Below are 13,675 nucleotides of genomic sequence, written 5' to 3' on the forward strand. Positions count from 1 at the left end.
CTTTCTCTGACTCTTGAAGTATTTCATCTCCCAGATGGTACCTTGTATCTGGCCTCCTGCTCCCTACACTTATCCTCATTACATTACATTTGCTTGGGTTAAACTCTAACAACCATTTGTTTGACCATTCCTTCAGCTTGTCTAGGTCTTCTTGAAGCCTCAAGCAGTCCTCCTCTGTCTTAATCCTTCTCATAATTTTGGCATCGTCCGCAAACATTGAGAGAAATGAATCTATACCCTCCGGGAGATCATTTACATATATCAGAAACAAGATAGGGCAGAGTTCAAAGCCCTGTGGGACTCCACTGGTGATTTCACGCCAATCTGAGGTCTCACCCCTCACCGTAACTCTCTGCTTCCTTTTGCTCAGGTACTCCCTTATCCACTGGAGCACCTTACCAGCTACACCTGCCTGTCTCTCCAGCTTATGTACCAGCCTCCTATGCGGTACTGTGTCAAAGGCTTTCCGACAATCCAAGAAAATGCAGTTCGCCCAGCCTTCTCTTTCTTGCTTAATCTTTGTCACCTGGTCGTAGAATTCTATTAAGCCAGTCAGGCAAGATTTACCCTCCCTGAACGCATGTTGGCGATTTGTCACGAAGTCCCTTCTCTCCAGATGTGTTACCAGGTTTTTTCTCACGATCTTCGCCATCACCTTGCATGGTATACAAGTCAAGGACACTGGCCTGTAGTTCAGTGTCTCTTGCCTGTCACCCATTTTGTATATTGGGACCACATTCGCTGTTTTCCATATTTTTGGTAGGTCTACCGTCTCCAGTGACCTACTATACACTAGGGAGAGTGGCAAGCAAAGTGCCTCTGCACACTCTTTCAGTACCCACGGCGAAATCCCGTCTAGACCAACAGCCTTTCTAACATCCAGATCCAGCAGGAATCTCTTGACCTCCTCTCTCGTAATTTCGAACCCTTCCAAGGCTGCCTGGTTTACCTCCCTTTCTCCTAGAACAGTGACCTCACCTTGTTCTATTGTGAAGACCTCCTGGAACCTCTTGTTGAGTTCTTCACACACCTCTTTGTCATTCTCTGTATACCTGTCCTCACCCATTCTAAATTTCAATACCTGTTCTTTCACTGTTGTTTTCCTTCTGATGTGACTGTGGAGTAGCTTTGGTTCGGTCTTAGCTTTGTTTGCTATATCATTTTCATAACTTTTCTCTGCTTCTCTTCTCATCCTGACATACTCATTCCTTGTTCTCTGGTATCTCTCTCTGCTTCCTGCTGTTCTGTTATTCCGGAAGTTCCTCCACGCCCTTTTGTTCAGTTTCTTTGCTTCCATACATATCCTATTATACCATGGATTCTTCTGTTGTTTCTCGGATTTTTCCCTTTGGGCCGGTATGAACCTGTTTACTGCCTCCTGACACTTTCGGGTAACATAGTCCATCATATCCTCTACAGACTTATCTCTGAGGTCTGTGTCCCACGGTATTTCCCTTATGAAACTTCTCATCTCTTCATAATTCCCCTTTCGGTATGCCAGCCTTCTGTTTCCTAGTTCTTTTTTGGGGGGAGATGATTCCTAGCTCTACCAGGTACTCAAAGTTCAATACACTGTGATCACTCATTCCCAAGGGTGCTTCCATCTTAACTTCCCGTATATCCCACACATTTAGGGTAAATAGCAAATCAAGCATTGCTGGTTCATCTTCTACTCTCATTCTTGTTGGTTCCTTGATGTGCTGGCTTAGAAAGTTTCTTGTTGCCACGTCCAGCAGCTTAGATCTCCATGTTTCTCGTCCTCCATGCGGGTCTCTGTTCTCCCAATCTATCAGAGAGAGAGAGAGAGAGAGAGAGAGAGAGAGAGAGAGAGAGAGAGAGAGAGAGAGAGAGAGAGAGAGAGAGAGAGAGAGAGAGAGAGAGAGAGAGAGAGAGAGAGAGAGTGGGGAGGGGTGAGAGAGAGAGAGAGGGGGAGAGTGTGTGTATGGGGGACGTGGGGGACTGGGGGGTGGGGGGGCAGAGATGGCGACCAGGTCAGATCAGGTCAGATGGGGGTAAGAGAGTGGGTGGAGTATAGTGAGGTCTTATCCCCTTTGGTAAAAGGTGTTAATCCTTCCTCCCCTGACTGAACGTTTGTGTGTGTGTGTACTCACCTAGTTGTGTTTGCGGGGGTTGAGCTCTGGCTCTTTGGTCCCGCCTCTCAACCGTCAATCAACAGGTGTACAGATTCATGAGCCTATCGGGCTCTGTCATATCTACACTTGAAACTGTGTATGGAGTCAGCCTCCACCACATCACTTCCTAATGCATTCCATTTGTCAACCACTCTGACTCTAAAAAAGTTCTTTCTAATATCTCTGTGGCTCATTTGGGCACTCAGTTTCCACCTGTGTCCCCTTGTGCGTGTTCCCCTTGTGTTAAATAGACTGTCTTTATCTACCCTATCAATCCCCTTCAGAATCTTGAATGTGGTGATCATGTCCCCCCTAACTCTTCTGTCTTCCAGCGAAGTGAGGTATAATTCCCGTAGTCTCTCCTCGTAGCTCATACCTCTCAGCTCGGGTACTAGTCTGGTGGCAAACCTTTGAACCTTTTCCAGTTTAGTCTTATCCTTGACTAGATATGGACTCCATGCTGGGGCTGCATACTCCAGGATTGGCCTGACATATGTGGTATACAAAGTTCTGAATGATTCTTTACACAAGTTTCTGAATGCCGTTCGTATGTTGGCCAGTCTGGCATATGCCGCTGATGTTATCCGCTTGATATGTGCTGCAGGAGACAGGTCTGGCGTGATATCAACCCCCAAGTCTTTTTCCTTCTCTGACTCCTGAAGAATTTCCTCTCCCAGATGATACCTTGTATCTGGCCTCCTGCTCCCTACTCCTATCTTCATTACATTACATTTGGTTGGGTTAAACTCTAACAACCATTTGTTCGACCATTCCTTCAGCTTGTCTAGGTCTTCTTGAAGCCTCAAACAGTCCTCTTCTGTTTTAATCCTTCTCATAATTTTAGTATCGTCCGCAAACATTGAGAGAAATGAATCGATACCCTCCGGGAGATCATTTACATATATCAGAAACAAGATAGGACCGAGTACAGAGCCCTGTGGGACTCCACTGGTGATTTCACGCCAATCAGAGGTCTCACCCCTCACCGTAACTCTCTGCTTCCTATTGCTTAGATACTCCCTTATCCACTGGAGCACCTTACCAGCTACACCTGCCTGTCTCTCCAGCTTATGTACCAGCCTCTTATGCGGTACTGTGTCAAAGGCTTTCCGACAATCCAAGAAAATGCAGTCCGCCCAGCCCTCTCTTTCTTGCTTAATCTGTGTCACCTGATCGTAGAATTCTATCAAGCCTGTAAGGCAAGATTTACCCTCCCTGAATCCATGTTGGCGATTTGTCACGAAGTCCCTGTGTGTGTGTGTGTGTGCGTGTGTGCGTGCATACGTACGTGGGCATGCATGCGCGTGCATGCATGCGTGTGTCACGAGTTCCCGTAAGTGTTAACCTCTACCTAAAATGAGCCACTTTGAGATTTGAAATAAATATGTTATCCTGAACAAGAATTTGATAATATTTTACATCACTCTGTACACCTGATTAATTGACCAGAGAGGGGTACCTACCAGACAGCCTCCCGCTCACACAACTAAATGAGCAATGACGATGGTGATCCGTCGTCGCCTCCCACGTGGTGATTCACTCAGTTCTAGTAGATTGATGATGGCGGTTCTTCTCTATCTACACAAAGCTTTGGAGTCAGTCACTGAATCTTTGTGTTACATTTCACTAATTTACTGTACCATTGATCACAGTCACCACCCAATAAATACAATCAGATAGTTCCACGGCGGGTCGTCCCACGCTGGCCGTCAGGTCAGGTCGCTCCACACTCCACACTGTTTATGCACCGGTGATGCCACTAGCTCCACTTTGGTTTCTTCGCAATATCACTAGCGATATGACTATGCTATGTTGCACCCTGCTAGCTACACACTGCGAGAGGCCAAATACTATGATCAAGCCTCTATACTCCTTCAATGTCCCGAGAAATTTACGAATTTCCGCGGACCTCACTAATCGTGTGTCTCCCACCGTCGGTGTGTGTGTGTGTGTGTATGTACTCACCTAGTCGTACTCACCTAGTCGTACTCACCTAGTCGTGCTTGCGGGGGTTGAGATCTGGCTCTTTGGTCCTGCCTCTCAACAGGTGTACAGGTTCCTGAGCCTATTGGGCTCTATCATATCTACATTTGAAACTGTGTATGGAGTCAGCCTCCACCACATCACTTCCTAATGCATTCCATTTGTCAACCACTCTGACACTAAAAAAGTTCTTTCTAATATCTCTGAGGCTCATTTGGGCACTCGGTTTCCACCTGTGTCCCCTAGTGCGTGTGCCCCTTGTGTTAAACAGCCTGTCTTTATCAACCCTGTCGATTCCCTTGAGAATCTTGAATGTGGTGATCATGTCCCCCCTAACTCTTCTGTCTTCCAACGAAGTGAGGTTTAATTCCCGTAGTCTCTCCTCGTAGCTCATACCTCTCAGTGTGTGTGTGTGTGTGTGTGTGTGTGTGTGTGTGTGTGTGTGTGTGTGTGTGTGTGTGTGTGTGTGTGTGTGTGTGTGTGTGTGTGTGTGTGTGTGTGTGTGTGTGTGTGTGTATGTGTGTGTGTGTGTGTGTGTGTGTGTGTGTGTGTGAGTGTGTGTGTGTGTGTGTGTGTGTGTGTGTGTGTGTGTGTGTGTGTGTGTGTGTGTGTGTGTGTGTGTGTGTATATGTGTATACTCACCTATTTGTACTTACCTAATTTGTGCTTGTGGGGGTTGAGCTCTGGCTCTTTGGTCCCACCTCACAACCGTCAATCAACCAATGTTCAAATTCCTGAGCCTACTGGGCTCTATCATATCTTCATATGAAACTGTGTATGGAGTCAGCCTCCACCATCAGTGCCTAATGCATTCCATTTGTTTGCTACTCTAACATTGAAAAAGTTCTTTCCATCGTCCCTGTGGCTCATTTGGGTACTCAGTCTCCACCTGTGTCCCCTTGTTCGCGTACTACCCGTGTTAAAAAGTTTATCCTTATCTACCCCTGTTAATTCCTCTGAGACTTTTGTAGGTAGTGATCATGTCTCCCCTTACTCTTCTGTATTCCAGTGTCGTGAGGTTCATCTCACGCAGCCTTTCATCGTAACTCATGCCTCTTAGTTCTGGGACTAGCCTAGTAGCATACCTGTGAACTTTTTCCAGCTTTATCTTGTACTTGACATGATACGGGCTCTTTGCTGGAGCCGCAGACTCAAACGCCTTTGTCTTACATATGCGGTGTACAAGGTTCTGAATGATTCCTTACACAGGTTCCTGAAGGCTGTTCTGATGTTAGCCAGCCTCGCGTATGCCGCAGACGTAATTCTTTTTATGTGGGCTTCAGGAGACAGGTTTGGTGTGATATCAACTCTTAGTTCTTTCTCTCTGTTCGTTTCATAAAGTACTTTATCTCCCATTCGGTATCCTCTGTCTGTTCACCTGTTTCCACCGCCTAGTCTCATTACCTTGCATTTACTCGGGTTGAACTTTAGTAGCCATTTGTTGGACAATTCATTCAGTCTGTCTAGGTCATCCTGTAGCCTCCTACTATCATCCTCTGTTTTAATTCTCCTCATAATTTTGGCATCATCAGCAAACAATGAGAGCTACGATTTTATTCCCTCTGGAAGATCATTTACATATATCAGAAACAGTATAGGTCCAAGGACTGAGCCCGGCAGGACTCCACTGGTGACGTCTCGCCAATCTGAGACCTCACCGCTCAGTGACTCTCTGTCTTCTATTGCTTAGGTACATAGATGTGTGTTACACCTCTACGCTCGTGGTGTCCCGTCTTCCCAGTACTCTTTGTCGTATAACGCCTTGAAACTACTGGCGGTTTTTGCTTCCACCACCTTCTCACTTAACTTGTTCCAACCGTCTACCACTATGTTTACAGAAGAAAACTTTCTAATATTTTTTTTCGGCAGCATTGTTTCCTTAACTTGAATCTATGACCTCTTGTTCTTGATGTTACTGGTTTCAGGAATTTGCCTCTGTCAGTTTGGTAGATTCCAGTTTTTATTTTGCAAGTAGTGATCATATCACCTCTTTTTCTTCCATTTTCTAGCTTTGGCATATTCAGCGCATCTAACTTCTCATAACTATTGCTTTCATTTTCAGAAGCCATTTGGTACCATGCCTTTGCTCCTTTTCCAGTTTATTAATGTTATTCTTGAGATTTGATCACCATACAACTGCTGCATATTCCAATTTTGGTCTCACAAATATCATAAACAGTTTTTTTAGAATTTCCTCATACATTTAATTAAAAGCAAGTCTGAAGTTGGAAAGCAACGCATACACTCCTCTCACAATGTTTACTATCCCTAGATCTCGTTCTTTATTAGAGTTCATTAATTCCTTTCCATCTAATTTGTAAGTTATGTGTGGTCTATTTTCTCCGATTCCACAATCTATAGCATGGCATTATTCACAATGAATTTAATTTGCTACATGTCGCTCAAAGCACCTATTTTATCTAGATTAAGTTGAAGGGCAATACACTCGTCAACGTCTCCTATCTTCTCCATTGCCTTAGCATCATCTGCAACCAACAATCACAGTCAGACTCTTCTAAAACATCTTCTCGAGCGCACATTGATAGTGTTGCTAACTCGTATGGAGCATGTTGCATTAACTTGTCCAAAACAACTTCAGGTTTGGGAAGTGTGGTGTCCAGGCGCTGAACAGCACCAAGAATGTCATCAGCAAGTTGTTGTTCTTTTGTCAGCTGGTATTAGTTACGTCTGAGAACAAATCTCCCAGCTGGCCAGTTGTTGTACAACTCTTCAAGCGTGATTTAGCAGCAAAGAAGTCATCAGTTTTATAAAAGTATTTTGTAACCATTTTTTTTTAGACCACCAGCGATCATCTAATCTAACATATACTAGTGTAACCTACTCTGAACGATCTTCACCTTCAAAGTTAATCTGACGAAACCTAAACTATTCTACCACATGCTAACGTAACGAATCCTAATTTAACCTACCCTTACCAAACAATCTAGACAAACATAACCTATCCTATGCTAACATAACATTAACCTTACTTCCCCTTTGTTTAATCAAAACAACCTTGACATAACTTAACCTAACTAGGACAAAACCTGATATAACTTATGCTAACTAAATTAACCCCTCCCTAATTAATTCATAAACCCCTATTCTAAAAATAAAAATAAAACCTAACCTAGCCATAACCCATAATCTAAATCAACCAATCCTAACAACCCTAATCTAGAGTATCAAATCCAAACCTAATCTCTTCTCACTTAAACTTATTTATCTCTTCCTTACCCATCAGATAACTTGCACGTGCCTCAACAGTTGCGAGAACGCTGAGAATGTCCACCTTGTAAGACCAGATAACAGAGATAAAGGCTTTAAATTATCTTGGGACAGGGAGGGGAAAATGAATGGGGCTTAGCAGAGAATAATGGTTTCCTTTAGTCCTTCCTTTGACATGAATGAGAGAGAGGATTAATAATGGCCGCTTCTGGCGATTGATGGGAAGCAAACAACCGTCTAATTACCCTAGTATGAGAGGGATATATATTATACCGGTATATTATACTGAGATGTAGTGAGAGATGTTTCCCTATAGTGTAATGATAGATACTTCTCCAGAGTGTAATGATAGATACTTCTCCAGAGTGTAATGATAAATACTTCTCCAGAGTGTAATGATAGATACTTCTCCAGGATGTAATGATAGATACTTCTCCAGGATGTAATGATAGATACTTCTCCAGAGTGTAATGATAGATACTTCTCCAGAGTGTAATGATAGATACTTCTCCAGAGTGTAATGATAAATACTTCTCCAGAGTGTAATGATAGATACTTCTCCAGGATGTAATGATAGATACTTCTCCAGAGTGTAATGATAGATACTTCTCCATAGTGTAAAGATATATACTACTCCATAGTATTATGATATATACAACTCCATTTTATTATGATATATATACTACTCCATTGTGTAATGCTAGATACCACTCGAGAGTATAATGATAGATACTATTCAATAGTGTAATGATATTTATTACTCCACAGTGAAATGATAGATACTACTCCAGAGTGTAATGTCAGACACTTCTCCAAAGTGTAATAATAGATATTTTCCAAGAGTATAGTGACAAAATTACCTCAGTGTGTAGTAATATATATTACCTCAGTGTGCAGTAATATATATTATCTCAGTTTGTAGCAATATGTATTACCTTAGTGTGTACTAATATGTATTACCTCAGAGTGTAACAATATGTATAACCTCAGTGTGTAGTAATATATATTATCTCAGTGTGTAGCAATATATATTACCCCAGTGTGTACTAATATGTATTACCTCAGAGTGTAGCAATATGTATTACCTCAGTGTGTAGTAATATATATTACCTCAGTGTGTAGCAATATTTATTACGTCAGTGTGTAGCAATATGTATTACCTCAAAGTGTAGTACTATGTATTACCTCAGTGTGTAGTGTTACGGTGCCCTCTCCTATTTCTTTCGTTTGCCTGCTTTAACAGTCATATCAGCTCTCCCTACTGATTCTCTGAGGTACAGGGAGTCTGTTGATATATGTGGCAACCAGACCGGCCGCCAGATAAGGGAGAAATTTACATTATAAGTTGTAGGTAAGGGGAAAGTGGCGCCCTGATATAAATGAAAGAGTATCCCCTACTGCAGATATGACGTTTTGTAAGGGACACTAGCCGATCGCGGATTGGCCGACTTAGGTCGCGGGCGACCAATCAGAGCCCGCCGTGACGTCACCGAGTGCCCCGGGCGGCGCCAACGTCAGAGTTGACCTGACTGTTGAGGGGAGAGGACGCGCCTCGGTCAGCTCTCGAGGATTTGAGGCTCTACAAGCCTTATTCAGTGGATTAAACTAGCCATCGCAGCCCACCATAAGTTATTGGAGACCCTGCGCTTCTGGGAAGCAAAAAGGAACCAAGTTTATTGAGCAAAGGAGTGCCAAACTTGGAAAATAGTCGGCGACGACGCTGGGCGGCGCCGCTGGACGTTGAGGTCTGGAAGGTGCGGAGGGCAGGCCTAGCTGTGACTGGGTCACATCCACTGAGGGTTTTGGAGGGACGACACCGTTCCTAGGACGAGGATCAACGCCTTGTGGAAGGGACGAGTGTGTGAATATAGTGATTAGCTCAGTGCCCATTGGTGAACCAGGATTGGGATAGCTGAATCTCTGGGATTGGAACGGCGACGACGCGAAGGCTTCATGTCACCTGAGGACCTATGGAACGTTCCTGGATCGTCAAGGATCGACTCAGGAAGCGTGGGAACCTCACACCATCGAGGGACAGGCGTCGTGAGCCAGGAATGTAAGGTAGATCAATTTTCCCTCCCATTACCCCTTGTGTGAGTAGGCTAGATAGGCCACGATATTTACTTATGTATGTGGCAGTATGACATTAATACTTTAGTAGTAGAATAGGCTGCAGGGCAGCTTGTGTCTAGGACTGTTGGAGAGAACAGTGTGTGTGGACGGCAGGACAGTTGAAGAAGAGGTGCCGACGTGGTGAAGAGGCCCTTCTGTGAGAGAGTGTATGACTCCTATCTAATCTGTCCAGTTGAAGGAGTGGTTGGAGGTCGTGAAAGAAGAGTTGCTGATGATCTCCAGATTTATTATCCTTATTTTCATTTTCATGTATTGTTTGTGATTGTATGTGTGATCATGTAATTTGTGTCAGTAAATTCACATATTTTACCATTGTGTTAAGTGTGCCTCCATTATAATATTTCTCTATGAGCATACACGAGGGTTATCATAGTATCATCTAGGGAACGTTGCGTTCTCTATAGAAGTTCTTATCGCCTGGAGAGTGGTAAAGCAGCACAGACTTATATAAGAGTGTAGCCTTAGCCATCCAGCTAGTATCAGGGCCTGACTGGTGGCAACAGGTAACGTAGTGGCTGGAGAGAGGTAAAGCCATACAGAATTTTATGGGAGAGTACCCTGGGCTGACAGTCCAATAGCAGATCTATGGGAGTAACAACACTCTGGCAACAAACAGTATAGAATACACCCACTGAACTGCATCGCTGGGGTGCAGATATACTAACCCAGCTGGCGACCTTGATAAGAAGAAGATAGAGAAGGCAGGCGAGAAAGGAGTTCCTGCAACCTTTTTGTCTGGCAGGCAAGACTCAGGGGAATTTATTGTTATAAGGTAAGCCTGAGTCTTCCTTCACTCCTCCACGGGTCTAGGCCGGAACTGAGCACGTGACACTCCTCTTCACTGCTTCTCCTCACAGCTCGAGATCCTCGCCTCCACTACCTTGGAGTCTCATCAACTATTTCATCTGTGCTGGCTTCGAAGTTCTCAGCAACTTCTTCCCCAAAGACAAACCTGCAACCCATCGACACTCCAATAAAAATGTTTCCCCTTTAACACATAAGCAAAAATAACCACACAATATGTTTGCCTCAAACCTCTATCTGTCCTCTACATACAGTGAGAGTGGACTCCCCAGTTTTTGGGCGGGTCCATACTCCCACCTCGCCTGGCGGGTGTGAGTCACACTGGGAGGGTCCTTCGCCGTCAGGAGCCGGGCTCCATCAGTTGCCTGCCAGCGCTCAGAGGAGGCGGATGTCACTCCGTGTTCCTCCCTCTCCACTCTCTTATTTCAGGCCTTCTGCCTTATTAAAACATGTCCAACTTATCAATAAACATTGCTACTGTCGCTGGGCACACGACCAACTACAAGCAATTACTATGAACTGGCGTATATCGTGTTTACTACAGATTATCTGGTCGAGGGCGCTATCCCTCCAACAGAGCTTGGTCAGGGCGCTTCCACGGCCCACAATAATGTCTCTGGCCAGCTTAATACTCTCCTCGTCGACCAGGACTTGAGAACACAACGTTCCCAGCTCGATTCTACAGCTGGCACGTCTACACACTTCTCTTCTCTTGGAGACATATCACTAGGGGTTCCTTTCTGACGGGAGCTCAACGGAGCGCGGCTTTCCCCCTGCGATGTCTGGCCTCAAGTGAGGTCAAAGCCCTCCAGAAACGAGCCTCACGCCTCCAGCAAAATGTCCACATCTCCTAACCAGTCATTTATCTGTTTTCTTCTACACTGCCCATAATCTTAAATTGTTCATCATATTCAACCAGCTATTTTACATATGTGTTATCACCTCAATATTTGCTAGACCTTCTAATCAGGTCAGGCTTGATGAATAACTCTCAAGGAGGGAGACTCGTTTCTCCTGCAGGCTGAGATCATAACAATAGGAAGCAAAGAAGCCAACGATAATTCAGGTGATATGCTGGTGATGAGGGAGAAGAGGATTCACCCCTTTGTGTGAGGGGACTGTGAAGATAAGAGGAGCTGATCCTGTGCCAGCGAGGATGCTGAGGGACACTGGATCCGACTTCACCCTTGTTAGTGAATCCCTCTTCCGTGAGGACTACAGAAGTTCCAGTACAGGAGAGGCCCTGATAAGGACGTTGGGGGGGGGGGGACAAGTGAGGATGCCCCTTCATAAGGTGATTCTTAATTCAGACTATGGTTGTCAGAATCTCGTGGTAGGGGTCTGTGCTTTACTGCCCAGGATGGACGCTCAGGTGATCCTAGGGAATGGCTCCTGTAGGGGATGTGTTCTCCCAAATTTGATTAAAGATGAGGAGTGTATAGAGCCCTATCGACAGAGCAGCAGGACGGGCGCCAGCAGTGGCGAAACGGAAATTGCGAGAGTGGCATTTCCGGTATGTGCGGTGACGTCGGGACGAGACTTCATGAAAGATGATGTGAGCGGATCCAGTCACGCCGAAGGGAACATGCCGGGTGACCTGGGGCTCGATCGTTTGTTCCGAGAAGAGGCAAGAGGACAAGCGACTGGTGAGGAAGCGTCAGATAAGAATGTCCAAGTTACTCTCACCAGTCCTCTAGGTATTGACCGCACCCGTCTAGGTGAGCTGCAAAAGGAAGAGTTTCCTGAGTTGGTACGGGAGGCGGAAGGTCTTGCTGGACCCGAGTCACCGACTCACTTCTTCGTGGAGAAGGGAGTGCTAATGAGGCAGTGGAGACCGGTTAGGGAAGAAGCGGGAGATGACATGCTGAGAGTGAGGTGTCAGGTGGTGGTGCCAGTGCAGTACAGAGGCGCGGTGCTAAAGCTTGCACACTCAGTTGATCCTGCGGGTCACTTGGGAATAACCAAGACCTTAAGCCGGCTTCGGGAACATTTTTATTGGCCGGGCATGGATGCAGATGTAAGAAGAATCTGCAAGGCGTGTTTCCCGTGCCAGAGGGCGGGGAAGAATGTCCTGCCATCCCGAAAGCACCTTTGGTTCCGTTGCTGCGTTTGGCCAGGCGTTTGAACGCCTAATAATCGACGTTGTGGGACCACTACCCAGGACAAGAAGGGGAAATAATTACTTATTGACCATCATGTGTGCTTCGACGAGATTTCCAGAGGCGATCCCAGTGCGGAAGGTGACGTCGAGATGTGTCATGGGACACCTTCAGCGGTTCTTTGCTTGGGTAGGTGTGCCCAAGGAAATCCAGTCCGACTGTGGAAGTGTTTTCCAGTCGAGGTGGTTTAGGCAGGCTACTGCGAGCTGGGGAATAGCCCAACTACGATCGTCTCCTTATAGACCTCAATCGCAGGGAGCGATTGAGAGGTTCCACTCCACTCTGAAGACCATCTTAAGAGTGTATTGTGCAGAACAGGGAGCAGAATGGGATGAGGCTGTCTGTCCAGCCCTGTTTGCGATCCGAGGTGCTATAGTTGAGTCTCTGGGATTCTCTCCATTCCAGCTAGTGTTTGGGCACGAAGTACGGAGCCCGTTATTGATGTTGAAGGAGCGGATGACGGCGGAGAAGACATTAGTGACAGTGGAAGAGTATATGCAAAGATTCCATGAACGATTGAAAACGGCGAAGGAGCTGGCTGCTGATCACCTGAAGACAGCGCAAGAGAAGATGTCGATCTGGTACGACAAGAAGGCTGTCCCAAGGGAGTTCGAGGCAGGAGCCAGAGTGATGATGTTGCTACCTGGGAGAGGTAGAGTGACGGAATCACGCTTTGGTGGTCCATACTCGGTTATTTGGGATGTGGGTCCTGTAAGTTATGAGATCAGCAAGCCGAATCGCCCCAACAGGACACAGGTGTGTCATATCAACCATTTGAAGCCATACTTCCCAGAGGAGCAAGAAAGTGCGAGAGTGAAGGGAGTAACGCAGTCACAAGAAGGGAAATTGGTTCTGTGTATGGAGATGAACCAAGTGTTGCCAGCAGAGGAGAGAAAGTGGGCTCATGCCGATGGTGCCTGTCAAATACAGAGAGTCTGACACACCTAGAAGACAGGCTGCGTCATCTGGATAAAGGGAAAAGGCGAGAACTAGTGACCCTGATAAGAAGGAACAAATCGCTTTTCACAGACGTGCCCCGACGGCACAAGAGAGTGGTGCACGAGGTGGACGTGTGCGAAGGAAAGCAAATCAAGCAGAGTGCTTATCGGGTGAGTCCTGAGAAGAGGAAGATCATGTGACAGGAGGTGGAATATCTGCTAGCGAATGATCTCGCTGAGCCCAGCAACGATGAGTGGAGCTCGCCCTGTGAGCTGGCCAAGAAGAGTGACGGATCAT

The sequence above is a fragment of the Procambarus clarkii genome, chromosome 54 (genome assembly GCF_040958095.1).
Source record: "Procambarus clarkii isolate CNS0578487 chromosome 54, FALCON_Pclarkii_2.0, whole genome shotgun sequence".
Lineage (NCBI taxonomy): Eukaryota > Metazoa > Arthropoda > Malacostraca > Decapoda > Cambaridae > Procambarus > Procambarus clarkii.